This window comes from Canis aureus, chromosome 20 (assembly GCF_053574225.1).
Source record: "Canis aureus isolate CA01 chromosome 20, VMU_Caureus_v.1.0, whole genome shotgun sequence".
NCBI classification, from domain to species: domain Eukaryota; kingdom Metazoa; phylum Chordata; class Mammalia; order Carnivora; family Canidae; genus Canis; species Canis aureus.
In genome coordinates, this window is record NC_135630.1 from 56024556 (window position 1) to 56050647 (window position 26092).

At 42.7% G+C, this 26092-nt stretch overlaps 1 long non-coding RNA gene across 1 annotated transcript in view; it reads right to left on the reverse strand.

Moving 5' to 3' along the window:
• The window catches only part of LOC144291993 (uncharacterized), a 40687-nt gene that overhangs the window by 6742 nt on the left and 7853 nt on the right, over positions 1 to 26092 (reverse strand). The window contains exon 2 of the long non-coding RNA XR_013359539.1: positions 4574 to 4709. This is a non-coding gene — a long non-coding RNA (uncharacterized LOC144291993). The remainder of the gene's footprint in view (positions 1 to 4573; positions 4710 to 26092) is intronic.

Here is a 26092-nt window from a genome sequence, read left to right on the forward strand (position 1 = left end):
CGGTGCGAGGGGCTGACACAGGATTAAGAACAGAGTTGCAATGAGAGGTTGAGGGCCAGGTCACTGGAGAACCCTAAAAGGCAGAAAAGAGCATCTTCTGGGGAAGCAAAGCTGAGGGTCTAGGAGATCCTGTAAGCAGGCGGTGCAGGAGCAGCCCAGTCCCGGTGCACCAGAGTAAGATACTCTTGGGAGGGTTGGACAGGGACTTGGGGGAGCTGGGGGGTGTTGGCCAAGAGGTGAAGATTGAAAGCACAGCAGGTGCAAGAACTTTTTCCCACAGCACCCTATTTTTCTCCACCTCTTGACATGACGGGGTGGGCCTTCTCAGCTCTGTGTCGGGGGCCCAACCCACAAAGTCTGACATGAACTAGCACCGACAGGATTTCCCCTGGGAGGCCTTCCCTACGCACCGCCCCCCACACTGGCCAGCGCCCCAAGTGTCAGAGCTCCCCTCTGACAGCGTAGTCCCAAAGGGTGCTCACTGCTCTGCCCTGGGCCCTGTCGCAGGGATTAGGAGAGCCGCTGTCTGCCCCTTCCCCGGGCAATGGGGGAACTGATGCCAGGACCTCCCCTCCGGCCCCTGTCCCCAGGACGTGCACACCTAGTCCTAGCTCTGCTCCTGGCAGCCACTCGAATCCCCGCTCACCCTATTTGTTCTTCCAGGTGGAGGCCCACCATCAGGCCAGAGGCCCCTGGGATGCCCCTGAGTTATCTTCTGGAGCTCCCGTGACCACAGGGCCTCACTCCTTTAAAGAGATGGACGGCAAGGACATAGGTCTAGAAACCTGTGAGGGGCCTTGTCTCCCGGTCTCCTCCTCAGTCCCTACTGTCACACAGCCCCACCCCAGGGTCCCGCCAGGGCCCAGCTCAGGGCCTTCTTGCCAAGTGGGTGCTTCCAATAGCACCATAGATGCTCTTTCCCCAGGAGGTCTTCCCTAGGCCCCCCTGCCCCTCAGCCTCAGAGGGTTCTCCTACTCTACACCACTGTACCCCATCGCCCCCCTATCTCTTTCCATCATGACTGCAATGGAAAGAACCAGACATGGAACCAGTCATGCATCCGGATCCTCCACTAGAAGGCCAGCTTCGTGTCTGTTTTGCCCATCTTCCTAGTCCCATCTAACGCCTGGCTCATTTTATTAGGTACTTTTTTTTTTTTAATTGAACCAAAGTTTCTCAATTTTTTTCCCAGAGGGTCAGCACCAGATTCACAGTCTTACAGTTCATGACTTCCAATAAATGGCATCGTCCCCAGAGCGGGTTATCCACTTCTCAGCTTTTAGCAGAAGGAAAGGTCAACAGACACCTGGACAGCGGAATGTGCCCATGGCCTTGCCATGCGTGGACCCCGTGCCGGCTCTGCACGTTAGCATCAGCCTCCTAGCACCTGGCCTGGGGACTTACAACGTGCCCTCCCCCTCCCCCCAAATCACTCCTATTTACTCTGTTATGTTCGGGTTTGTTCTGCACCGAGCATTTACGCTTCAGTTGTGTACGTGTCCAGAAATAACCGAGGCTCTGGGGCATGTCCATCATTTCTATTTCACTGATTTCCTTTGAACAAGACAAACCTTTGCATGTCGTTCTTGATTCTAGCCCGTAACGTCCCAGTGTTTTCTGTGACATTGGATTTGGTTCCAGTGTTAAAAACTCCAGGTTGACTGGACTTATTCCTTCATAATCTGTATAGAATCTGAGCTCGTAAATATAGTTCTCGGACATCTCCCTGTTGTTTTCTTCAGTAAATTCCTGAACACCTCCCTCCCCACCGTGCATCCTGTGCCATCCTGACGGGCTTCCTAATGTCTAGCTAACAGGACTTTCTCCTCCTCCTGCTCAAATTTCACTGGCAGGTCCTTCTTCATCAGACCGGTACCTTGCTGCCTTTTTACTTTACTCTTCCCTCTTCTTGGTGTTCTGGTGCGTGCCCAGCCTGTTGTCATTCTGCTCTTGTGAGCTGCAGTCGAGAAAGCTCAGCCGTTGACAGTGTCTCGGGGGCCTAGCTGACGCCTTTCCAGGTTTTCTCTTCTCTTTCAAGACAAGGGTCACTACCATAGAAGGACAAGTGAAAATGGCATCTATGTTCAGGGGTTCTGGAGATTTCTGATCCTGATTTTTGCAGAAAAGGGAGAGATTTGGGGAAGGAGAAGTACAAGGCAGGCCGTGCTGGTGGAGCCCACCAGCAGAGAGAAGATGGGGCCGTGGAGTCTCTAGGGCTCTACCTCACATCCCAGAGCCTGCGAAGGAAAAGTGATAACGAAAAGAATCCACACTTACTAAAGACCCACCACAAGCCAAACACAGCTTTAAATACTTTCATTCATTAACGTGTTTAGTGCAAATCATGGGAGACAGTGCAGTTTTCTGTTTAACCATTGCAGGCCCTGCATGCACCATCTCCCATCCTGTTAGACCAGTAACGGGAGTCCTAAAACCTACCTGCTGTTAGTCCTCTCCGTTGCTCCGTACGCAGCGAGGGCGAGTTCTCACAGAGGAATCCAGGTTCACCCCCTGAGAGGGATAAGCCAAGCTGATTCTCAGAACCCCCGGGATACAGAGTTGAATATCATTCATCCTTCTTCTCCATGTTGTGTTCTTCTAATCACCAAAATATTGAATACTTTTCATCCCTCCTACGTCCTTCAATGGTTTTTTTTCTTTCTGGTGTCCTGCCTGGCTAAAACTTCCTGCCTGTCCAGAAAGGTCGCTTCCACGCAGCCAGGTTTCAGAGCAGCTCTCTTCCTGGTGTTTGATCTTACATTCGAGCAGGGGATGGACATGCCTCAATAGCACAAGAACGTCCAGACCCTGAACCCACAGAGATGTAGAGCCAACACAATTTCTCATGCCCCAGAATATCACTTTTCCCATTGACCCCCTGGGATAAGCTATATAGATGTTAAGATGTAGCAAGAAGGAAGGAAGGAAAGAAAGAGAAGAGGGAGGGAGGGAGGGTGGGAAGGAAACATTCAAGAGTTAAAAATCATACTTCTTCTACCTCTACAAGAGAAATGTCTCAACTTAGTTCTCCACTCAACAAAGGCAGTTCTCAAAAATAAATAAAATAAAATAAATAAAATATAAAATATAAAATAAAATAAAATAAAATAAAATAAAATAAAATAAAATAAAAAATAAATAAATAATTAAAAAGGCAGTTCTCCAGACACAGGTGTAGCTCACTGCCACGTTCCCAAACCACTTCTTGGTTATTATTTTTTACTGATTCCTTCCTTTAGGTTTACTCAACTAGACACATCTCTAGTCAAGGGTGCTCTGGAGGCTCTGCTGATTTCCACCTGCTATTCCTTTCCTCAGGGGTTCCTAGAGGGAGGGCGGAGGAGGCCACTGCATGCTCCTGAGAGGGGAAACGGTGCATGGGCGCTCCCTGCTTCCACACTACCTCAGTCACCACTGCTCCTTTGCTTTTCCCACTGCAGAGCAGGGTTATGTTTAATAGCTAATTCATTCAGCAAACATTAGGTACGAAGATACTTTGTGCCGGACCGTACCTAGGTGCTGGATAGAAGAATGAATATTGCAGGCAAATAAGGGCATGGACAAATGAACCTAGAGCTTAAAGAATTTAGCTGAAGAAGAACACCATAGGTAAGCAACATTTTTTAAAAACTCTGAAGGACCTAACGTAGAACCTAAACACTTTAGCTCCCCAATGAATATTTTTTCATTGAATAAATGAATAAGTGAACCATAACTGTGGAGGCATAACTCTCATCAGCCTCCTAATGATCCTCCCACCTAACTGGTAAGAACAGCGACGATGTTGCTTACCCTAGGAGGCCTAATGTGACTCACACGGAGGGGTTTCTAGATACATCTTATGTTCGCAGGTCTTCTTCTCTGTCAGGGAAACACCAGGTCAAAGCCCAGTAATGGGTTTTCCTGCTTCAATCTGTTGAGACCCTGATCTGTACTACGATCCACACCTGATTGTGTCATTTCCTGTTCAACATCACCATTACTTTGTCCTGTGTCCCACATCATCCCCACCAACTCCGTATCAGTCAGGGTAGAGCCCTCAACAAGGCTCAGCAAGGCTGGGGGTGGGAGGGTCTGTGGGAGGGAGCTGCTAAATGCCCCTTACATGTCATTTCCTGCCTCCCTCATGATCCAGCCAACACTTCCCAACAATTAATAGTTCTGAGAGGAAAAATTAGTGTTCTCGCTTCTCTCTGTGTCTTTACACTGCCTGTTTCCTTTCTCTCCTGGGTAAAACCCACTGGTCCTTGAGGATTCAACTTAAGCATCATCCCATTCAGGAAGCTTTTCTAGAAAAACCCAGACTGACTTGAACGCCTCTTCACAGGCTCCCACAGCTTCCTGTGCACACGGTGCTCTGAGATCGTCAGCACTTTAGAAACTATCTCCCCAAATACACTCGCTGCTGAAGGGCCTCAACGGGGTCGTCTTCTTCACTGGATTTTTCATGTCATTTTAGTGACTGGAACACATTGGGGGTAGGTCTCCACACACACACACACACACACACACACACACACACACACGTATGTAGAGGAAGATAATAGAAAAGAAATGTAAAAGGGAAAAGCACCTGGCTCTGGAATCTTTGCCTCCCAGAGGTAGCTCGGAGGCATGCAGGAAATTGCCAATGTTGACGGAGTTCTTGCTCCAAAGACTGGAAAGAAGCCAAAGGAATAGAATACTCTGGCACTCAAAGATCTTGCAGGCTAAGAAAGGGAAAGTCGGACATTTAAAAAAAAAAAAAAAAAAAAAAAGATAAACCTTGGAGAATCTCAGGGATGAAGAAGTACAAAGTAACAATATGCAAATTGCATTATTATTTTGTTACTGGACTTTTAGAAGATATCCAGTGATACACCCGTTGGCATTATTCCCTTGTTGTGGGGAATGAGGAGCTATAGGAAATACAGGCCATCACCGGAGCCACTGGGAGATAAGCCAAGTCGGAGGTCAGAGCCACCCACACCCTCTGGCTGCATTCATTCCCCATACCCAGTGAGTTGGGGGGGGGGCAGGGCGGTGGACAGAGGGTCATCCCATAGTCAGAGCTGCCCCACATGGTGTTTCACTGACAAGGTCTTCAAAGCCTTCTCTGAGCCTCCTGATTTCCTGACCCTCCTGATTTCCTGACCCTTCCCCTAAAACAATTGACATGTCCAGCTCCTTTCCGTGGACCCTGTTCTCAGAAGGGAAAGAGAACATTTGCTGAGCATTTTCTATGCACCACATACATTTGTTTTACTCTCCAAACACCTTCTGGTACAGAAGAATATGGCCACTTTATGATGAGGAATCTTGGGCTCTGAAAGATGAATAACCGGTTCTTCATCACATAGGGAGCAATCGTAAAGCCAGGACTTGAACTCTGCTTGATTCCACTGACCAAACTCCTTGTATTATAATAAACTACTTCATGCTAAGGCAGCCTTCATGCTTCTCTTTCCCCTGGCAAAATTTACTCTGGGACCTTTGGTTCCTTGCTCCCCAAAAAAGCACCCCGCAAAGCCATGCCAGTTACCATAGTAGGGTTGGCAGATGAGAGAATTTGGAACCCAAGTCTCTTGCAGCACCCCCTTCAGTTACATCAGGCGGGCACCATTGACCCTAATGATCACTGTGCTGAGTTTCTTAGAATTGTTCAGCATGTACAATCCAAAGCAAAATTATATGGAAATTCATAGTAAGGTAAAATAGGACACCTCATATATCCACAAAATTGCCTTTGTATTTATAATTTCATCAGGAAGGGCAAACTTATAGAAAGATAATGGCACCATTTATCCTCAAAAGCAGGTTTATACCTGTGACTACATATGAGTTAAGGTTAGTTTAAACACTGTAATCTCTTTTCATGCATTTTTAAAATTTTAATTTGTGCTTAAAATATTTAGATGACTTCTTTGTACCCATGAATAAATAATCCTATATACACTTTTTTGGCCCGCTTAGCAAAAAATGACTGATCTATGTTTTAATCCTTTCTTATAATATCACTGAAATGATGGCTTTCTTAGGAACTCAGAAGAGGAAATGTGGGCTCTGTCCTTTGCCTTCCATTTCTCTCCTCCCTGACTCCAGAACTGGGAAGAAATAAAAGCATGATCCTTCTGGAAGGGAAGGGGATCTTGGTACCTTGGGAGCCTCTGGAAGAATGATGTTATGTAAGAAAAGAGCTGCTTCCAGATCTCTTATCCATGGCAGTCGGTTGCCACGCAAGGATTATCATGGAGCATCCAAAGAAACCTTACATCACCTCTTTCCCTCTAGGACTAGGGTCTAAACTTCTGTAAAAATCCTCCCAAGATGTGTTTGTTAGAATCACACTGAAGACCAAGGTGGTTCACTATCACTGAAAACTCAGGATGCACATGAACGAAATGCAAGATATGGAGAGAGGTGTTAATTTGAGGCCTGGTGCTGGCAAAGAATTATTTAGAAAAGCAGTGTGTGAGCCAGGTTTATTTTTGCACATGGTTAGCTTACTTAACCAAAAATCAGACGCCCTGAAGCCAGCCCTCCCTACTCCCACCCCCCAATCTAAAACTCAGTTCCAAGAATAGCAGTAAAAAAATAATAATAATTAACTCACAAACATGATAAAGAAACTTCCCATTCTTCTGAGCGTCTCCATATATCATGGTAAAATGAATCTATGTGGCAATTTGCACAACCTAAACTATTCAGTCAGGGAAACTGTTATATCAGAAGTATTCATAATCATAGGTTCTAGGAGATGCACAATTTCCACTTTATAGATCAAGGTTCTTGAGTCTGACACTCAAGAAGTTATTTTGGGGGAGGTCACATTGACAGCCCCCAAATACTGCCCTTCCTACGAGGGGTGGTACCTTTGTTAAGAAGTTGTGGTTTGATGAAAAAGCCTAAGATTCAGCTAATCAATTCTCTAATCAATACCTCTTATCAAAATAAAACTCTTTATTAAAGCAGTTAGGGATGCCTGGGTGGCTCAGCAGTTGAGCGTCTCCCTTGGCTCAGGGCGTGATCCTGGAGTCCCGGGGTCGAGTCCCACATGGGGCTCCCTGCATGGAGCCTGCTTCTCTCTCTGCCTGTGTCTCTGCCTCTCTCTCTCTGTCTCGTGAATAAATAAATAAATCTTTTTAAAATATACATATATGTGTTTAATATAAATAAATAAAATAAACAATAAAATAAATAAAATAAAATAAAATAAAATAAAATAGTTTAAAATAAAATAAATAAACAAAGCAGCTAGGGCTAATGACATTAAAAAGCACTTTATATCCTACTCTATATATTTTCTTAAAGAAATATTTTTGTTAACTCTAGAACAGATTTTACTCTTGTAAGTAATACTTCGTTGATGTTAAGAAAGCAAGAGAAATTTATATAAAGATATAAAATGGTTTTAATAAGAGCTTATGACACACACACACTCCCTCCCCAAAATGTTATACAAGGTCCTGAGGGAACGTACTCCACACAAGGAGGAATTATAATTAAAATTGACAATATGCTTGACAACATGACGACACTGGTCTCAAGCTAATAATAGCTGGTATTTAAATTAAAATAAATGTTATGGATGCACACTGCCTTTGATAAAAATATATCTCATCTGCTTTTTCTTTATATTTTTATAAAATTCTCATGTTATATGTTAGGTAAATGTTACCTTTTTCAATTTACAAATAAGAGTTATAAGAGACTAGAAGAAAAATTTAAAATGCGTAATAGTGTTAAAATAAAAATACCTGCACAATATTACATGGACGGTTATTATAAGAGCTGGGACAGGATTCCTGGTCTCCTGATTCTCATTTGCTGATCTTTCCACCAGTCCAGTTCAGCTGCTTTTACCTCTCATGCTCACCGCCATCACAGGGCCCTGAGAAAATCTGAGATGAGCCTAAGTAGTGTTAAATGGTATTTCTAAATATGGATAGGCCCTTGCACACTGAAGCCACACTTGACGTGAGGCAAGGACACAATCACTGAAGGATGCATGATAGAATTATGATCCAAAAAAGATCCTGAGAAGCCAGGACATAGAGCATGTTGGAAACACACTGTCTCCTAAAGAGGTTCATCCATCCTTCGAGAGCTCTGATTTTCAGTTAGCAATTTACGGCCTTTACCCAAAAAAATATGTAGTATGTGTTTATACTGTGATAGCCAGGCATTCGTGCTAGGTCCTAAAACCACAATGGTATATGAGTTAGCTATTGCTGTATAACAAACTGCCCCAAAACTCAGTGACTTAAAGCAATAAGCATTTGTTATTGTTCACAAATCCATAGGTCAGCTGGGTGGATTTACTGATCTAAGCCAGTTTCACTCATTTGTCTGGACAGCTGGCAGTTTGGTTGGTTAGGCTAGTGTAAGACAGCCTAATTCGTATGTCTGGCAGTTGACTGACTGTTGGCTAGGGCCACCGTGACTGGACACTTAACCTTTTCTCCCCCAGCCAGTAATCACAGGGCACCAAGAAAGCAAAGAGAAGCATGCAATGCTTGCAAAGGTCTAGTCCCAAAAGTTACACACCATCCCTACCACTGCCTTCTATGAGCCAAAGCAAGGACACATCCAGCTCAAAAAAATGAAAGATGAGATGATAGAACCCAAATCTTGATGGGAAGAGCTAAAAAGGTCACATTGCAAAGGGTGTGGGAACAGAAAGCCATGAACGACTAGCATCATTTTTGTAATCAATCCACAAATGAGGAGTCAATTATTGCCTCTGTCCTATCAGAACTCGAGAACTTAGTTGTTATAACCTCTACCAGTAAACTCCAGTTTAGAGAACAAATCCAATCGCTCCACATGAAAGGCTAATTATGTCAAGTTCCTTCCAACTGTCATGATGCAGTGCTAGGATGGGACTCTGAAGCAGTGAGAATGTTTATTTCATAAGGCTTCTGAAAGCAAAGAGGGAGAAACGATGGCAAGGATAACTTGTTTCAGCTTAGAGACACACTCTCGAAGTATTACATGGCTGGTGGCTGGCCCAGGAGCTCTGGTACATATTGTTGCATATTGTGGATTTTTAAATGAAAACTAATAAGGTCAAATATAGGGTGAAATTAAGTCTTAAAGTGAGCCACTAGAAATTATCCCTCCCAAAATGTCATGAGGATAAGTAATACCAAGAGAAAGAGATTTTCACAGAGAAGATGTACATGGTATTAATTTAAGTGACTTGTACATAGGACTTATGAAAAATGGCTAAAAGGTAAGAGATTTGGGGGTCATTCAAATATGGAGAATTTGGACTAAGTTATAGCAAATAGAGCAATAGGTTGACTGTAGGGAAAAATGAGTCAATTTGTTGCAAAGATTGTACCACTCAGAGATGACAGCATGTGTTTTTATCAATCAGGGAAAATTAATAACAACACCCTGTTTTTAAGAGCTGTAATAGTGATGAAACATGGAGTTTCCAGCATGACCAGAAAATAAACCACAAAAGATTCCAGAAAAAAAAAAACCCAAAATAGAATGACTACAATAAAAATATATGCCCAAATCACAAATACAAACGATGCTGAATTCGCTTCTCTGGATTATTTGAAGGAGAACTCATCCTTAAAGCCAAGGGGACTATCAAATTGAACATGAAACCATCTGAAAGATTTGAATGCGTGTTCACACAAAAGGTGAACAGCAGCCGAATACGGGGCTCTGGTTTGCAATGAGCCTTGAAATGTTTTTGAGGGAAGACACCATGACCCGGTTTGTCACCCACCTTATTCATCAGCTTTGGCTCTGAATGACTAGTACACGTATTTCCAAAATTCAGATTCAACTTAAAAGGCACAGACATGCCGTCTCTGCTACCTCATCTCTGAAGGCAATTCCAAAAGACAAAATTTTCAAAGCTTTTTGAAAGATAAAGCAGCATTAGAATTAGTAGGTAGCCCCCTCTAGTAAGTACTTTGAAGGAAGGTTTGGATTACAGGCTGGGCTGATTTTCATCTAGTAGACACTGGGAAGACACGCCAGGCAACATTCAGGTTTAAAATTTTTAATTAGGGGTCAGGAAACCAGCACCCTTAGGCCAAATCCAGTCCTCGGACTGTTTCTATAAATTAACTTTTATTGGAACACTGTCCTGCGTATTTGTTTACATATTATCTGGGGCTGCTTTTGCCTACAATGGCAGAGTTGAATAGTTGAGACCGAGACCTTCTGGCCCACAAAGCCTAAAATATGTATTGTCTGGTCGTTTCCCAAAGTTTGCCCACTCCTGATTGAGATCACCACCAGGATATATACTTAATTGATGTTTGTGAGTTTCCAACCATCTCTTTAATTTCGTATTTATAGCTCTACGTAGTTATTATCTGTTGGTTGGCTGAGTTATTTATTTGTAATGTTTTAGTTTGTTATGTTCAAAAAACTGAAGAAGAGATACGGAAAAGTACACGAACAAATATAGAGCGTGATGACTTATTAGAAGACAAAACTCTTGTATCACCACTCAGGTCCAGAAATAGAATATTGCCAGCGACCCCAGAGGCCCTTCCACGTGCCCTCTCCCCAAATGCATAACCAATATCCTAACTTTTATGTTAATTCTTTCCTTGCACTTTTTTGTGGGGTTTATCAACCCAAATGTACATCCCTGCGCACGAGTTTTATCAGGCTTATTTTAAAAATTGATATAGTTTTTGAGTCATTTTAATCTACGGTCCTTACCGGCACCACCAGCACCTCTTTGTTTCCTTACAGTTTGCCTGGTGAAGGCTCCAGGTCATCTGAGCCAGAGGATTTCCCAGTTTGCATCTCCCCCACCCCACCCCGCGCTGCGCACTCCTGGTATGGTTCAACATGTTTCTCTGTCCTAGGTATTTCATACAAATTAGAATACCCTGATTTATTTTTCTTATGCACCTTTCATTTAACCAGGCTTCAGAAAGCAAATAAATGGAGACCAGTAGGCCATTTCAATAAACGTGAAACAATTATGACAACCAACCAAAAGGTAAGACAGAGTGGCCTCATGAGCCCTTCTCTCCCCTTTCATTGGTCCTCCCAGTACCTTTTAGGATAGATATGCAGCTGTTTATGTCCCTATTTACAAATGAGGAACGGGAGGCTAGGAGAGTAGGGGGCTTGCCCACTGCTGCGCAGCCAGTCCCAGTTGGTGAGGGAGGCAGGACTGCAGCCTTCCAGGTATCTGTGTTCATTCCACAACCTCACAATGTCTCCTTGCTTGTCTGTCCCCAGTTCTGATGATTAATTTAACTTCTTAATTGTGGTATATATTAATTTAGTGCCTACGGTGGCCTAAGTACTCAGGTGCTGAAGGCACAGACAGACATGGGCCCTAACTCTCAAGTTACATAGCAATCTAGTGAAAAAGAAAAATGTCTTCATTATTCAAATAATCATTTAATCTCAATGTGCTTTGTGCAATAAGAGAAAAATACCGGGTGCTTTTGGAGTGAGTAATACGGTCAGTAACTCAGTTTGGGGTAATGGTTAGGGAAAAGTGCTATTTAAATGGACAGCTGAAAGGGTGATTATAAGAGGCAGGCAGACTGGGAGGAGAAAGAGGTGGTGCTGGTGGGGATGGGAGTAAGCAGGCCCTTGGATTCCTGGCAGAAGGAGCTTATCTGTGAAGTCCCTGAAATGAGTAAGAGGATGGCAAAGCCCTGAAAGCAACAGAGAAGTGCCGTGGCTGGGTCATGCTCACAGCCTCTGAGGTTCTAGGTCCTATTTGCTGCCTGACCTTAAGCTCGTTGCCCAATTTGTGCTACTGTTTCCCCACTGGCAAAAGGGGAATAAGGAACCCGCTAACAGCCCTATAGGATTATTATGAGGCTGAAAAGAGCTTATTAACATAAAAATAATTTGAACAGTGCTGGTCCCCCGTCAGCAGCAGATATGCATTTGATGGAAAAAAAAAAAAAAAAAGGTGAGTATCCTGAGCAAACAGAGAAGGTGGTGGTGGTTACCTTGTCATTCTTGGACTTTATCCCAAGAACAGTGGCAGACCTTGAAGGCATTAAACAGGAGAGTGACAGGATCCAAAGGGTTGGAAAAACAAGTGCCTAAAATTACGACAACGTGAAGTGAACACAAGACAGGTGATCATCTGACAACGCTAATATTTTTCTCTGCTATAAACTTCTGAGGAAAAGAGCCTCCATCGATTAAATAAACAAATGACTGGACTAAAAATGAAAGTATCCATATAAGCACCATCTCTTTCTCCACAGCGAATGAATCACCAACTATAAATTCAACATTCAGAGAAGAATGACTTCAATGCTAGACAAGCCTGATAATTGAAATGTGATGGCTCTGTTTTTTGCAAAAAAGTCTTTGGTATGTGTATCCCAAACCCCAGCTGGATTATTACCCCCTTTCAGGGCAAAGATGAAGTCTTCCTTGTTTCTGTAATCTGCTCTGCATCTCTGTTCGGGATAGGCACTCAGGAAATTCTCACTGCAGTGGGTTGAACAATTCTGTGATGTCTGATATCAGGACTGTCTCCAGGCGTGATGCTCCACACCAGAAGAACGTGCATGGCCCCCTGCTGGGAAATTCAGTCACATTTCGGGGATGTGATCAGGCTAGGAGCCTGAGTGATTACAGCAAATAAGGTGAACTTCCAACAGGAGCTGCAGCTTGGGAAAGTTCTAGGCTTGTAAGGTGCTGTCAGACTACCCCACTGACACGTTATAATCTACCCAGAAGCCTTTTGAGAATCAGCCTGTGTTTGGTTGTTCCCTTGTGTCTAAGCACAACTACAAAACGATGAGCACTTTCCTGATGAGTCCAATACCTTCCATACCTTCCAAAAGTGCTGTTTGGGTAGCTGCGCTTGGTCTCAGCAGCCTCGATGTCATTAGAAAAACAGAACTACCACCGGAAGCGTATTATCTGATGACCTCCCAAAAAGCCACCACAAGAGATCATGAGACAAGCTCTCTGTTAGAGGCCTCAAACACAGCAAACCCTTTCCCTGCCTGAAGTGGGACCAATTCATCTTTCCCTTCCCCACATTCAACGTCCAGGACCACTACCTGCTGGGTGACCCTGTCGATGGACCTTACTTCTTTCTGCCTGGAGTTTATCTTCTCTACAGTAGCGCTCCTAACAAGACTACCTCACAGGGTGGTAGGGAATATGAGGCTAAAGATCCCTTTGCCCAATGCCAAGCACATAAGAACTCAATCAACGAGGGCCGCTATTACCATCCCATAGTGTCTGGAGCAATGAAGTCCAACCCCAGTTCTCTACTGTCCCAAATTCTGAAAAACTAACAGTGTTGATTCACTTTAATTTTATAAGTTCCACACAGCACTTTTAAGACGAGTCGGTGGGTGCCGTGAAGTCAAAAGATCTGGTGTTTGTAATTCCAAAAAAGATCAAAAATCATAGCCTGCAGTGGACTGTTTAGGTCTGGCCCTGCTGCCCTAACCAGACCCTGCAGAATTTGTCCTTCCGAATGATAGCAAAACATGAAGGGATGCACAGGGAAAGGGACCTCTTCCAAGATACACAGTGAGGATGTTATAAGAGATGGAATTCCAGAAGAGGGACAGGGAAGTGTAGTCTGTCTGTCTCTCCAACAGTTTAGGTTTAAGAATATAAGATCAATTCTTACATCTCCTGCAAACAAATAGTGATGCGCTCATCTTTTGGAACCCCGGGCAGCAGAAAGCTCTGGAAAAGCTATCATGAGAGAATATATACTTACATTCAGTTCTTAATCAATTAAATCTGTTTCTTATTCACAAAAGCACAAATGCGGCCACTGACTCAAGGCACAATTATTGCCTTTTGATTACAGATAAATTGTCACTTCTGACCAGGCTAAGAATTTTTTAAGCTTAGAGAGCCAGAGTGTTTTATTCTCAATATTTTCTAGAAGAGAAAATTATCTATTTCATAAACTTCAAAGCCTGCAAAGATTAATCCTTAATGATAATACAGCTTAATCTGCTGCATCAAACAACAGTGATTATTAGCATGCGATAGTGTTTTTAATCTAAACACACAAAGTCGCCAGCCATCCCTGCTGTTATTGCTTAGAAATTAAATGAGAGAAAAGCTAAGTATAGAGGAGGAATTTGGGCACAAAATCCTTTTCTTTTGCCCTACCTATTTTCAAATTTCCTGGAAATGCAAATGCTGCCCTTCACAAATTCCAAAGGTCCCTCATGATTTTACACCATTTTACATCAACAAAACAGTGTGAGCAGGCCCATAAAAGTTTTTCCAATGTTTATTCAAGAGACTTGAACATAAACAAATGTAGTTGCAGACTGAAACAAGACTCATGAAAGGGAAAGGCTAAACACTCTTACAATCAGGTGCTCCTAAGGACAAATTAATCCCCTCTCTTTGTATGCAGATGAATAGACAGACAGGCTGACAGACGATCATTACTGTCACTAGACCAACATGGGATGTTGTGCTGGAAGGTCCCTCTTTTATCCAAAGGACTAAAGTGTCTTAGTGTTTTCAACAAGGTAAGGCACCTCTGTCCACTGCCCAGAATAATTCTGAATCTGAGGAGAGCCTGGGGGTTTAAGGGATTGATGGATGTATTAGACGAGGATCAATCTATGGTATGGAGACCTAAGGAGGAAAATGTCCTCCCAACACCCCAACTACTGGTCTTTCTTGGCAGCTTACGATCAGAACAGCACAGCTGCCGTTCTGTACAACCCCAGAGGTACTATATGCATCAGAGTCTGTGAGTACAGTCTACGGTCTACACAGCAGGATACAACAGTTCTGACCAGAAATCTGTCGTCTGTCCACGTAACATGATGACTAGAATGAAGCTCTGCAATGGGGAATACACAGCTTTTATGGGAAAAAAAAAAATTTAAAAAGGACAAGCTAGTCCAGTAAATGCTCCCCAGGTCACTCCAAGACAGCATTGCACTAGCTTAAGTAAGAGCTGAGATAAGAAATTGCCACGCAGGACTCTAACAACTTGGGTAGCTAATCTTCAGATTTCCCAAGTAAAGTAAGAACTGAAGTACAATTCCGTGAAATAATCACTGGGTCCCTCAGCTCTGGTTCTGATTCTGATCTCAAATTTCTGGAGGATTTTAGGGAAATCACTCAACTTCTCCTCAGGTCGTTTATACCCACCTTATTTATTATGGAAATAAGATGAAAAGTTTTGAGAGTTAAGGCTATAAGTACTAAATATATATTAATTATTACTTTTATAAAGACATTATTACAATGATGCAGTATTAGAGAGACCATGGGACTTGAAAGATTTGCTTCATTTTGAATCTTTCCACTCATTTCCTGGATAGTTCGCTTTTACCTCTGCTTGGCTCAATTTCCTCATTCTGTAGTTGCAGACTGAAACAAGACTCATGAAAGGGAAAGGCTAAATACTCCTAGAATCAGGTGCTCCTAAGGACAAATTAACCCCCTCTCTTTGTATGCAGATGAATAGACAGGCTGACAGACGGAAATAAAATGGAATAAAAACTACTTCATAACTTATCTCATTTAATCATCTATGAACTAAATTCAGGATACATTGTAGATTCCCCAAATAGGAGAGATTCCTTCTCTTTCTTTTGTCAATAGTGTACCAATAAGGACTTCTATTTAATAAGGACAATCATTCCCTCCCCAGGAATCCTGTTCCAGGGAGCCCACTGAAATCCTCCACAAAGGTCTGAGACCAGCTGCATGAAAAGGAATTTCCCAGAACTTGGCTCTTCCTCCACAGTTTCTTACTCAGTTGTGTTTTCTATCCCAGACATATTTAACACGAGCAGCTCAAGGGAATTGCATGATATCTCTGGCCTGGTCTGAGACACGATGAAGCCATCTGGAGAACATAACTTCTAACACTCATTCCTGGTTGCATCACACCTAACCACAAAATCCCATCCAAGCTCAGAGTTTCTCCAACACTTTGCTCTCTCCGTGGACTTAAATTCATGGGCCTGCAATGACCTTTTCAAGCTTAACATAAGGAAAGGCATTCTCCCCTTTGGTCTCCTCTGTTTCCCTAATTAGGGAACAGAAATATGGAGAAGGCAACATAGGAATAAAGCCAAACCACCCAAAGTAAGTCATTTCTGCATTGTTCTGGAATGTATGGCACATGTTTTCCTCGGAGCAAATTTATCTTCTTAATTGGGTTTTATTTGGTCAACTATTGAAATTAATTTCCATTCTCTGAGCATATTCCATTTGATAACAATGGCAGGCAGCCTGAGATTAACTTTTCACTATGAATAAGCTACAAAAGAAGTAGTTTATATGGCTAATCAAGAACAACACATCTTTGATATAGACCTAAAGATTTCAAAACTCTAGCTCAGAAACAGCACTCAGCATCCTGCTGAACAACCAGCAATCTATTAACGTCTGCCTTCCCGCCTGCACATTCGGTCTTTATTCTTATTCTGGTACCATTCCCAAACTTTCCATCCCCACTGGGTGAAAGCTACTTCAGAAATCCTTCCACACGAAATGCAATCATTCTGCTCTCTGCCACTCTGGCCCAAGCCAAGGAGAGCTGGCCCACTAAAAATGCCTGAAGGGGGCTTATTGTTACTAAAACACATTTTTCAGCACAGAGAATGGCTGAGTCTCCCGCGGTCCTGAGGTTTGGCCCTCTTTGGTGGTTGACTCTGCCTGTGACCAAAAAACAGCTGAGTAGCAAGGTGGTGAGTGTTCTGTATCAACATAAGGCAACCAGACGCTTAGAAAAAGGCAGTTATGAAATATATTCAATAAATATCCACATCCAATTGTGGTCTCTTTAGTTGTGACAGAGGGAATACAAACAAATCAACAGAACACAATTAGTTCTTCATGCATGGGATGGAATTTCCCAAAATTTCCACTTGTGACCCACTCCAGGACTGCCACATAAATCCAGATACTTGAAAGATATTGCCCGAGATGTAAACAAGGTACTCGCTTGGTTGTCTATGCCTATTGACCGAACTGTATTCTCAGACTCTGAATTTGGTAAGCCTTCTTTGCTCTGGTAGTTGACAAAGGGCCAGATCTGCAATTGTTTGAAATGAATTGATCAGAACATTGGGGATGTTTTACCCAGAGCAGAAGGAAAGCAGCAGCCCTAACTGTAACAGCAGTTATCAAGACACAGGTTCATAACCATATAACACAAAAAGGTAGAGATAGAATCCACATGATAATAAGTTCAGCAGTCTAATTAGCATTAGGCAACTTGACCCAATGTACCCATGTGTTTTTATTCAGGGATTCGAAGTTGGGAAGAAGAATATTAGGAAGTCTGTACAGACAATGGTTAAGACGTGGGCTATAGGATCAGACCTAGCTTCAAATTGCAACTCTACTATTTATCAGTTATATGGTCCTGAACAAGTAATTTAGCCTCTAGGCCTCAGTTTTCCCTTTTTTGATGTACTTAGTGGAAGATGAAGCATATTAAGAACCCAATAAAAGTGAGAATAAGCTCCAAATACCAGAATGTTACGGAAGTCTTTTGGTCTTAATTTTAACTAAGCCTACTAGAGAGGTACCAATTATTCCTAATTTTCAAAATGAGATGCCAAACAACCTAAGCAGGATTTTAAAATGAGTTATTAAATTGTTCTGTGACCTTGTCTCCTCAGCCGCTCATGAGCATATAAAGAAATCATTTGATAAGGCTGGGAGAATGGAAGGTTGGAAATTTCTACCCTCACCTCAGTACTAGTGAGAGACACTTCAAGGCGATAACTGGATGAGCTTGTTAGAGGTCTCCTGGACAATGAGTGACATAGTGGATGGAAACTGGACCATACGTGAGAAATAGAATGGGCCAGAGCTGCCTACTTGGCCTGTGGAAGAAGAGTTGAGAGTGGTAGCTGGAAAGTAACTGTATTCCTACAGAAAGAGAATCGCAGACATGGGCCACAGGAAAGATGATGGAGGGGGTGGAGGAATTGCAGACTCCTCCCAAGAGAGATATCATGCACAGAATTCTAAGCCTTCAAGATTCCACTCTCTTGTGTCCACTCCTATCTGATCCCCTCTCCTTGTGTAATCGCCTCCATTGAGCAAGACCCAGGAATATGATAGGATATCACTGCCATGATTAGGCTACTAATCCTCTGAGTTGATCAAAGGAGAGAGGTTCCTGAGTTATCCTGATCTAAGCAGATGAGCCTTTAAAAGACGACTAAGTGTCAGAGAGACATTCTCCTGCTGGCCTGGAGGATGCAGCCTCCACGAGTTCTAGAGATACAAGGAAATAAATGTTAACAAGAACTGTGTGCAATTGGAAGAGGACCTCCAGCAGCATTTGAGATCACCACTCTAGCCAACCCCTCGATTTCAGCCTAGTGAGACCCTGAGGGATAAACTCAATTAGGCTATGCCTAGACTTTTCATCTACAGAAATTGTGAGATAATAAATTTACTTTGTTTTAAGCCACTAAATTTTTAGTAGTTTATTTCATGGCAATAGAGAACTAACATGAAGACCCTTCAGACCTCAATGTGCTGCAGATAGATCACCAGATGCCTACAGCTGAGGAAGGTAACATAGACAACCAGACAGAATGTACCTCACTTGTGAGGGAACACAGCAGGCAAAAGATCCTCAGTGATGCATTCGTTGTTGACGGAGAGTGCTCCAAAAACCCCAAAGTACCTCACAAGGCTCAAACACTAGCTGAGAATATTCTAGTCATCCTCCCTCTATGACTTTTGTCTATCACAGTCATCCCCCAACTTCAAGCTGACATTGTGGGGAAGAAGGTCAAAAACCATGGTCAGCGAGCTGGGGAAGAAGGGGAAAGAATGTAACTTGGAGAAATGTAAAAGAAGTCATTCTGGTACCTCTTACCGACACTGCTTGCCCACTACTAGCTTTCTACTTGCATAGGCCTAAAGTTTTACCTTTGAGTGAAGTTCTTACATTTGATCATTACTCTAAATTAGGACTAAGAAAAAGAACTGAATCTAGTTTTTTGGTCTGTTTGTAATTTTTTTTCTAATTAAAATGACTAAAGACATTTTATTATCGGACAATAAGAAGATAAAGTCTGAGCTTAGCCAAGATTTATCCAAGGGTAGAGGAAGTAACAACTGAGTTTAGAGAAGCATTATTTTTAAAAAACAGAGTTGGCTGTCCGGTGGCACACGTTAGTCTATTCTTAGAACATAAGGGTTACTGAGATTTGGGGGCACCTGCTTGGCTCAGTTGGTAAAGCATGCAACTCTTGATCTCAGAGTTGTAGCTTCAAGCCCCATGTTGGGGGTGGAGACTACTTAACAATAAAATCTTTATTTAAAAAAGTTCCTGAGGGGCAGCCCGGTGGCTGAGATTTTAATGATTCGACACACCAAGAAAAATCTTTCTGTCCTATTTCTAGATAGAAATCATCAGGTTGGGAAAATAAAGTATGAAAATTTTGTCCATGTGAGCCGAGGAGAGCCTTGAAATTGATCTAGTAAAATGACTAATAATACTAATCAGGCTATGATAAAAAATTCTGCCCTCAGGTTGTGCTGAGGTCTGTTCCAAAGGAGATCTCAGACTCTTGATTCCACCTTAGCAGAGAAGGGGGAAAAGGTTGGGGTACTCAATACCACTCTCAGATTCTAGCAAAACATGGTGGTGGCAGTACTCCTAGCCATTCTGTTGCCCCATGGAAATGAAAAGGATTTCCCGTACACTAAGAATTGAATATTCTTCCGCAGTATCTCATTATTTATTTAGTGTAGGTACACTTGAGAGCTGTCCAAATATGATCCATAATTTACCTAAAAGTCATGGTCCTCACTCTTGAAAAGGCTGTTGTTTAATAAACTTTAAATATAAATTCTCCTCCTGAAAAAATAGATAAGCATGAATGATAAATACAAACACTCAGAGACACCCCCTTATTAAAAGATGTCCATGTTTCATTGAAGTATGAAAAGTGGCAAAACTGCATCTTTATTTCTACATCTACAGAGGAAATAGATGGAAGAAATGTTGGGCCGTTGGAGAGAGGGAGGAGTCTCAAGCGGTCAGCAAAGAGAATGAAGATGAAGCAAGTGGTGTAAGAAGAAAGCCTGAGATTTAGACCAGAGAAGAGAGCAGAGAGAAGCAGGCACAGAGAATTCACCAAGTCAGAGACAAAGGGACAGCATGAGGACCAAGGATCCCAGCATCCCTCTGATGTCTACTAGGCCTACAGGGCAGCAGGGCCTTGGGGGGAGGGTCTCATCACTGCATTTCACTTCTTGGCATAAAGGAGGTAGCCAGTGAGGAAGCCTCCTTCTGAGCAGTTTTATCTTATGTCTGAGGAGCTGGAGCTGACCACTACATACTTCTAACAGTGAGTCATCTGAAGTCTCTGGCCATAATCACGCTTCCTCCCACCTACATTCCCTGCCTGGAATGTCTTTCTATGACACCCTTTCATCTCCCTATTGAAATATTGTCCTACCTATAAAATCCAAGTCAAAACCCATCACTCCACAGAGTCCACAGGCATGTCCCCCTTCACTAACATCCTACTGAATTTAGAAGGAAAGGGGGAGATGGACATACTTAGATTACCTATGTTATACAAAGGACTATGTAAGGTGGTCCCCATTCTGTTCCAGTTATCTACCACTGAGTAACAAACCATCCCCCAAGCATAGTGACCTGAAACAACTGCCATCATTTATTAGGCTCATGAAAGCTATGTGGACTGGGAAAGCACATAGTGGGATAGTTCTTCTCTGTTCATCTTGTATGGGGCCTTGGCCCAAGTGACTTCCTGGTGGGGAATGACTCCGTAACTGAGGGCTGGAGTAGCTGGAGGATCCACACTAGGATGACTTCTTCACTCACATAGCTGTTGCCCACATTGGGAGGGGGGCAACAACTAGGCTTAGCCAGAAGGCCTACATATGGCCACGTAGTATGATGCCATCAGGGTAGTAGTCAGACTTCTTAGGTGGGAATTCTGGCCATTTATGACCTCGCTCTGGAGGTCACATAGCATCACTTCTGCTATACTCTTTTGGCCCAAGCAAACACAATCCATCCAAATTCAAGGGTAGGGTACATAGAACCCTACCTCTCAACAGGAGTAACAAAGAATTTGCAGATGTATTTTAATCCTACCACAAATAGAGTGACACATTTCATTCTCACAGAGATGTCTAGAGAATATTAGTATTTATACTTCACAGATGAAAAAACCTCAAGGTTCAAAGAAGTTAAGCAAGTGGATATTAGATCACATGCCTAGAGAAAGGTGTTCAAGTTTGTCTAATTTCACTGCCATTGATAACTTCATTTAGACTTTCTGCCACCTTGAGTCATCATCACAACACATTGCCCTAATTCTAAACTCTTTGAGAGCACAGATTGTATCATTTCTTTCTTAGTACATATATGTGGCTAAATACGTGAGTCAATAGTGAGACTTGTAATTAATATTAGCCAACTGATTTTCAGTCTTTTCCCCTGCCAAAAGCCTTGTGTCTTATTTTTTTTTTAATTTTTTATTTATTCATGAGAGACACAGAGAGAGAGAGAGAGGCGGGGAGGGGGGGGCGCAGAGGCAGAGACACAGGCAGAGGGAGAAGCAGGCTCCATGCAGGGAGCCCGACATGGGACTCGATCCTAGGTCTCCAGGATCACACCCTGGGCCGAAGGCAGGCGTTAAACCGCTAAGCCACCCAGGGATCCCCAGCCTTTTGTCTTTCAACTTGCTTTCCTTCCTCATGTTGCATGGGTAAATAAACTCAACTGACACCAAGGCTATTCTCTCTCCAGGGAGAGAGGGAAAGTATGGCAGAAAGTCAAGTACACAAAAACAGAAGTGTTTTTTTTTTTTTTTTTTTTTTTTTTTATCTTCTTACGTCAAAGAAAACAATACACAATGTACCATTCATTAATTCAACAAATATTGATGGAGCACTGCTATTGACACTGTTCCATGCAATGGCAATAGCTCATTGACTAAAGCCTCTGCCCTCATGGATTCATACTCTAGGGGCTGAGTTAGACAAATCAATAAAAATAAAATATGTCAGGTAATGATAAGTGCATAAAGAAAAATCATACAGGGCAAGGGTGTAGAAAACACAGTACTGTGTTAGGTAGCGTGTCAGAGAATACAATTGGAAAAGGAAATGAGGTTAGAAAGTCAACCAAGGGTCTGGTACGTACCATCTGAGTGTGGTGGATAGACCTATAAGAGTTGTAAAGCAATGGGCTTTGATTTGATTTATATTTTTTAATGTTGGCTTGTGATATTCTGAAGATAATTGGTTATAGAAGGACATGGAATATAAAAGACAGTTACAAATTTTTGACACTCCTCTCACTGAAGGGTAGGATCTATCTTTCCCCTCCTTGAAACTGGGCTGGCTCTGTAATTGTTTGGACTAATAGAATGTAATGAAAGTGATGCTTTGCCAGTTGTCAGGACCAAGGCATTCGGAAACTGGCAGCTTCTACCTCTGGTGTCTTGGAACACTCATTCGTGCAACCCAGGCACCATGTTGTGGAAAGCCTCAAGGAAAGGCCCGTTGGAGGGGAAGTGAGGCCCCCAGATGAGAGAGCCCTGGATAAGCTCAGAGCCAAGAGCCAGCGTCAACTTACCAGCCCTGTGAGTGAACCATCTTGAAAGAAGACCCTCTGGCTTCAGTCAAACGGCCCCAGGTGACAATGCAAGGAGTAGAGACAAGCCATCGGGCTGAGCAATTCTGAATTCCTGAACTCACAAAACTGAGCAAACGTTTCAGTGCAGTTTGTTAGGCAACAATTAATGATTAGAACAAAAAATGGGAAAGGAGACAGGAAGACCAAGGAGGGAGCTCCTGCAGTAATCCAGGTGAGCGATAAGGGGCCGGGTCTAGGTTGTGGTCAGTGGAGAGGCTGAACACAGTTTAAGAGTCATGACATGTTTTTACACAGAAGGAATCACCATTTACCATGGACTAAATCAAATCCTGTGTCCAGAGTGAAAGGACTGTGATCTCAAATTAATGGTAATAGGTTACCTCATCAAGTTTTACTGAATGTCAGGTATTGCCCTAAAGGTCTTTTATATGATTTACCTGATTTAAGCTTCATGACAACCTATGAAGTGGGTGCCACTATTACCCTCAGTCACATATGACGAAACCGAGGAATGGAGGAGTTAATGAACTTTCTTAAGTTTCTTATTTGGGGAAGAGCTGTCACTGGCAACTTGAATACAGGCTGGCTGTCTCCAGAAACCGTGTTCTTCATCAGTCTTAACCTCTGTGTTGTACAATATACACTACAGTCTGAGCTTTTCCAGTAACCAGCTCTCTGACCTTTGACAAGTTCCTTGACCTTCCTGGGACTCAATTTTGTGATCTGTAAAGCTGCAGAGGCTAAAAGAAGATGATCTATCATCTCTGAAAACTCTAACAGCCTGTTTGTTTCTGGCATTCAGAACGGATAACCTCAACTGCGGTCACAAGAAATGAGAGACAGAAAGTTTATTACAGACCTAGAGACACTGCAGGACCAACTCCCTGAAGACAAGAGCATGCACCTAAAGCCAGCTGCGGTTGGTCTCCCTGCCTCCTTTCCTTCTGGCTCTGTAGCCCAGTATGACAGCGAGATCACCCACAGTTCAGCTCTCCTCCATCCTGGTTCAGCCAACGTTGTTGAAAAAAGCCACAGGTTCTCTCTGGGGCCCAAAGACCAAACCAGCACATCATAGATGTCCTTTTAGAAATTACCCCATTCCACATAGAATGAATATTTCAGCAGGGAATGGAAAGATCCTAAGCCCTCCCTACCCACCCCCACTCACAAACCAAGAAAAAGGAGCACTAATATTATTGGGCAGATTTCAGGTTGCTGACAAAACCACGGTGCATTAAAAATATAAAATTATATACGTATAAATATAAAATATAAAACATGCCACCAGCTTCTATGCCTTTGGGTAGTTAAGACCTGAGCTGATTTGGTGACCTTGCTCTGGCCTCTGCCATTCGATATAACATGAGCTGAGCTGGATCTCCCTAGGAACCTGGCCATCTTGCTGTCTGTTGTCCTGTTTCCTTGTGGCTAAATGGCCAGATAAGCAAGTCAGGATCTACCTTAGACCCATGTTATGCTTTGCCACTCTCCCCATGAGGTGGGTTTTACTGAAAAGGCCAAGATCTACTAGAGAACTGGTTTTCTTGATGCTTTTCCTACTCTTCTTCTGTCTACTGAACTGCAGCATTCTCAGTCCTCTGGACAAGGCCCTAGCTGGCAGTGGTGGAGTCATGGTAGGTGGAAATCCTATATGTCCTAAAAGAGAAAGATGGCTCACAACCACCTCTGGAACTGGTCACCAGCCTCTACTTTTTCCACAACAGGATATGTCTGGGCTTGGAAACATTTTAACCCTGATCTGTCTCCCACCTCTGTCCTCATTCTACTCTAAAAGGCATCAAATAATAAATCTAGATCTTCTTACATTTTTTTGTCTCCTGGCAAATTTTTAATTAATCATTGTGTCCTTCTTGAACCATCACCCTGAACTACCGCCAAGTCTTCTCTCTGGCAAAATTAAACTTCCCAATTTGACTGAATGTCCTCTCATGGGACACAGTTCCAGACCTCATGCCATTTTGTTCACTCACCTCTGAATGTGCTCCAGATTGTCAAAGCTCTTGGTTAGGTGGGGAGTGAGTTTCCATGAGGGAACACAATTCCAGATAGGCTGTGGCCACCACAGAATAGAATAGAACCTTCCCCATTATTTATATGAATTTTAACTTCTCTTTAGTGCAGTCCATGATTGTGTTGAATTTTTAGCAGCTATGACACCGGCATCTCCCTATCTGTAAGTAGCTAAGGACTTGGGTTTAAAAGGGAAAACTTAAGAAAATGACTAGGCCCCTGACTCCTTCCTTCTCTGAGCCTAAACTCTCTCCTGGTTCTGAAAGCCAATTTCTTAGGCCTCATATATGAGGGCATTACCCCTTCTTGAGAAACATACTGTAGCTGGCAAGAATGGGAATCCAGCTACAGTGTGGCGTAAGACTACTGAAGAGGCAGGAAGGGGCCTCTAGAAACAAAGCAAATGGACCATTAACAGGAGCTTCTAATAACATTTCATTGGTCCCCACCCAGCCACTAACAGAGTTTAAGAAACTTGCCCCAGATTGCAACACTATTCAGTTATAGAGCTGAATAAATTTGTCTGAGTGGTGTTCTTGTCCACTCCTCTATACTTTCTAATCTCCTAGTTTAATATTTCTCAGATCACAGTCCATGGACCATTACCATAGAACCATAAAAATATGTACTCTTTGATGCCATACCAGTCTTGTTGAATCAGATTCTCTGATGGGGCCTTGAAATCATCTTTTCTACAAACTGCCCAAGTGATTCTTAAATACATCTACATTTGGGAACCGGTATCTTAGGTAACTTCAGTTAAACAATCCTCCATCCGGAAGAATGAGAGAATAAAGATCAGAAAGCCCTTCAGAAAACTAACAAATTATCTGAGATGTGTAAGAGGAAACTCCTTCTCTCCTAGTCTTTAAGATTTATTAGATGCAAAAAACAAAAAGTAAAACAAACAAAAAGCCCCCCCCCAACTTATCCCACAGAACATCAAGTAGTTAAGCAGTAGTGCCCGTAATCCTTTTATTCTTTTTTTTTTTTTTTTTGGTGGGAAAAGTGTTGATAAAAGCTAGTTGGTCTCAGGAGACTAAAGATAAGAAGATCAAAAGATTTGAATAATTGCTAGTTACTGTTCTACTGGCAAACAATATTATTACCTGAACTATCAACACCTCAGGATCTCTATGATTTAGTGACTTGAAATGGAATAGAGTTCAAGAAACAAGATGCAGTTCCAGAGGTAAACAGGAACAAATCATAAATGACCTTGTAGTCCTTGATAAGGAGTTGAGACTTTATCTCCTTTGAGATAAAGAGTTGTGACAGAAACTGGTTAATTGTTCCCCAACTCTCTTTTCTTTCTTCCTAAGTAAGACTGCAACTGGACCACATTTCCCAGGCTCCCTTTGGTTAGGTGTGGTCATGTGGCTATTGTCTGGCCAATAGGCAGTAGGTGAAAGTTTTATAGTCCACTTCCAGGCCAGGGACATAAAAACTTTCCATTCTATCCTTCAGGTTCTTTTTCTCCTCATT